Below are 4,283 nucleotides of genomic sequence, written 5' to 3'. Positions count from 1 at the left end.
GCACTAGACCGAGCAGTCGCTCATTCGAAGTGAACGCTCTCAGGTATGTTTTCAACCGTCGTATAGCGAAGAGAACAAGCCCCCAGCTTCCGCCGTTGTTTCGCGCAGAGTCGCTAGGATCTTGAGGAGACGATAGACGTTTGGGAATAGGACATCTGGACAGAGGGCGACTGCCTGTAGCGCAGGGGTGATGGGCGTTTCATGTTTCTCCATTTTTCATTGGACGCCTAAAATTTTCCTATTATTGGCGAAGGTTCTCTCACTTCGTGAAATTTCCCTCCATCGAGACGCCTGTCTCGATGGTCGCTCACGAATGCGATGAGTCCGTCTTGCTTTCTGCTTTGCATTTCGAGGTGGCATCCGATGCAATTCGTTATTAATTAAATCTTTTCGTTGCACGGCACATCAGAAACTCCGAAGAGCCTGCATATCCTCACTACGCACAGGCACAAGGGTATTCAAGTTCGTTTCCACGTTCGGCGTGTGGTTTGCGTGTTTGTGCGTGATGTCATTTCTCCGAGTGACGGAACGACGAGTTCGGACTGACGACTTCTCATCGCCCCAAGGATATGCCTCAGCTGCCTTTGGACCACACTGCAAGGTAAAGCGGCCTAGCAACAATAAGACTATCTTTCCTTCGGCGTCTTGTTCTGTAGCACAAATCTGTTAAACCCTTAATAGATAATAGATTTTGGTTTTGTGATTGTTCAGAATTACCCTCGCCCTATATATGGGCCCCTAGCGTTTGTGCGAGGACGGTTACTCCGATTTTTCAGCGTGAATATTTCTTTTTTCCCTGGCTGTTACCGCCTGGCTGACGGTAACAGCCAGGCGGCGCCATTACAGTGAGCCCAAGGTTACGCCCTGCCTCGGTGTAACTTGGCAAAATATGAACGATAGGCCCCACATTGCGTGCCGACGGCTTCGATATCCGCTATATATACGAGCACAACGCACACATAATAGGTAGAGTGCCTAGCGGGACACGAAGGCACCCTAATAATTGAAGCACGACGCAGCGAAAAGCGTGATACTCTTTCGCTGTAAAAGCCCGCTCCGGTGATCCGTAGTCACGTTCCGATTCGCCCGCGAGGGCCGTAAACCTTCCGCCGTACTGGCATGTTAGGCTTCCTGGCCTACCCAGTATTTCATGCTTCCGACACTAGGCTAAGCGGCGCCACCAGAGTAATAGTTCACGTTTGAACAACGCAGCCGACACTCCTAGGCATACCCAATGCTTCCTGCTTCAGTCGCTAGATGGCGCTAAACCAAACAGCATTACAGCAGGAGGACGAGACGGCTGAGCACTTGATACTCTACTGTAAAGGGCTTCACCCTATGCCTACCGAAGACAACATAGACTTAATAAAGTCATTGGGTTTTAGAGACAGCGAAGGGAGAGTGGATTTCAAGACTGTAGAGATTACCAAGCAAAGATTAAGTGAATGGTGGCAGAAATCGAGAGAAAACTAGGTATTTTCTTATCCACTGATGGCAAGGGGGTTTCATAGCCTCACCTTCTTTGCACTGCGGAGTGAATATAGATTTCACATTTAAATATTCGAAGCTTAAATGGTAAAACAAAATGGCTAGGTGGCGTAAGCTACCGCCCGATCCAAAGGGCTCAGCCGTATTCATCCATCCATCCATCCATCCATCCATTATAGGTTGCCTGTATCGCCGGCTAGACCTATCACGCATACCCAATGCTTTTTTTTTTTTTTTTTTTTTTTTTCTGTGCGAGATTGGTTTAGCCGGCGATAGGAAACCCGCAAACACATGGAGCACCGGGACGATGCAATTTTTGGCGCCGCTCGATTTGCCTCGGTCGTATATCGCAGCGTCGATTTCCGTTGAACTCGAAGTGAAACGGGGTGTACAGAAAAACTTAAGCGCCTGGAAGGGGGTGTACAGAAAAAGTTACGCGCCTGGAAGGGAAACGAGTCCACTAAACTGTACTTACTCGTGGTTGAAACTAGATACGCGTAGACGCGAATCGTTTTTATCGTCTTTTCGTGGTCTCTAAGGTCCAAGGTCTCCAAGGAGGAAACGGTCGAGAAATGCGTATGAATGAACCCTACTGATCGAATGGGAATGAAGCCGCCAAAAGACAAAAATTGGCAGAGCGGGATTCGAACTTCGGTTATATCCTCCTTAGGGACAATTGAAAACGCGCGTGTTGGTTAATAGATACAAAACTTGAAAGTATAAAACAGAGAGGTCGAGGACGGGAACAGGACATCTGTTCCGGTCCTCGTCCTCTCTGTTTTATACTTTCAAGTTTTGTATCTCCTTAGGGAGTTTTCGTAGATCGTTTCCGCTGTCCCGAAACGCTCTCCGCTACCCGCTACGATACCTGGAACTCTACAGTCGAGGCCATCAACGCGCAGACGCAGTAGCGGCTTCTTCGTTGCGGAGGGCATAGCGGAGGGGGAAACGCGGTTTACGAAAACTCCCCATTATTAGGGAGTTTCGGTAGATCGTTGCAACATATTCCCGATAACGATACCCGATAACGATGCCAAGCGTGCGCAAACGCGGTGACGGCGTGTATATAGGGTATCGTTTTCGGAGTCATCGGGATGATCTGCTAAAACTCTTGTTACCGGTGAGGCCAACCACCGTACCACCCAGCCTTATCTTTCGGAGTTTCCTGTCTGCCTTGCCACCTATCAGGATGGTTAAAACGGAGCGCACAGGTCTCGTTACCCTCGTCTCCCGTTCCTTTTCAACGCTCCACCCTCCCTCCCCATCTTATGAATGTACTGAAACGAAATGGTGCCCCCCTATCAGAAGAGTTCTGGAGGAGCACGCCGCCACGTATAGGTTCGTTTTCTGGCATGCCTGGTACGTGCACCCTGTGTTCCAGGGGTCCTCTCACCGTTATGTGCATGCTGCCACGTGTCTAGAAACACGGCATCCACATTTGCGGAATTCATCACACGCGTGAGACTGAGGACTTAAACAAATACACCGTGTAGCTTACATCAGCTGGTCCGCACATTAAAGGGACCATGAAATGACCTTTTTACTTTTTCCAGATAACTTTTACATTAAACCGTCAATGTTCACTGAATGCCGAACAGGCATCCGTTTTCGTCTCGGTTTATTAACTTCTACACAAAAAATTATTGAAATATCGACTTTTTCATTCTCTCCAACTGACCGCAAAACAAGCCGTGACGTAGGCCGTTTCTGGAACCGGAAGTTCTCTTGGCAGTAGGAGAATGGGAGTGTTAGCGGCAACGAGTTGGGGTGCGCCGGTTTTACTGCGCTGATGTCACCGACGTATTTCCTGAATCGGCGCCTCTCATCGCCGCATCGCAGCTGAGCGAAATTCAATGAGATATGTTGCGCTACAGCGACAGCATGGGACTAGTCCCATATGCCGGTATGCCTGTTGGGAAGTGCAGCGAGTCTTCCGGTGAAGACTCCAGAAGTCAACCCAACTGTCATTGTTGGCAGAAGGGCCGGCCCGTGTCAGTCGTTTGCAAAGCGACGTAGATGGCGTTTTTCGCGGCCTCGGAGATGCAGGAGCGAGCCGACGTTAAAAAAGATACGTTTGAACTACGAGTGTCAGCAAGAGCCACGTAAATACCTGTTTACACTCGGAGCGGACGCGCGCGCTTGATGGAAGTGCTGTATTCGCGCTGTTTGTAAGCGCTTCGGGACCGTTCTTTTACGATTGCAACTCGATACTGACGCGACACTCGGCAAAGAAAGGTTGGACCGGGGTTGTACGTATACCTCCCACGAACTGTTATAGCTCGACAGTGACGTGCAGTCTGTCAGAATAAAAATGGCATACCAATAACAAAGTGTACATACCGTGTTACGAAGGTAATCCATACGGCGTTTATTTCAGCTCTATATCACACAAAACAAGAAGATAGAATCGACGAGTGTTCGTCAACACTGCCTCGGAAAACAAGGGGAAGAGATTGACCTCACCTCTTAATCTAGAATTAAGGTCAGTGATCAAACTATAATACGGGAAGGGTCCACAAGGGTCGCGCGGGCATATTCCATTTAGCACGCCAGCCGATCGTAGGCAGACGGTCTTGCGACGAAGCAACGCAGCGCCGAGTCGAAATGCCTGCTAGGCCTATACGCTTCGTCGGAGTCGGTGGATCCAGCGTTCTTGTTCGTCGTGGTCTGTTTTAAGTACTGTTTTCTTGCTGCTTGAAGTCGGCACGCGCGGGAAGAACACGTAGAAAAATAAACGTTCAGTCAGTCAGAGTTTTGAGAGGAAGGAAAACAAAGAAAATAAATGTTCGTCGGTC

The sequence above is a fragment of the Ixodes scapularis genome, unplaced genomic scaffold (genome assembly GCF_016920785.2).
Source record: "Ixodes scapularis isolate PalLabHiFi unplaced genomic scaffold, ASM1692078v2 PGA_scaffold13__105_contigs__length_92229423, whole genome shotgun sequence".
In the NCBI taxonomy this organism is placed as follows: domain Eukaryota; kingdom Metazoa; phylum Arthropoda; class Arachnida; order Ixodida; family Ixodidae; genus Ixodes; species Ixodes scapularis.
Note: the sequence above shows the minus strand (reverse complement) of the source record.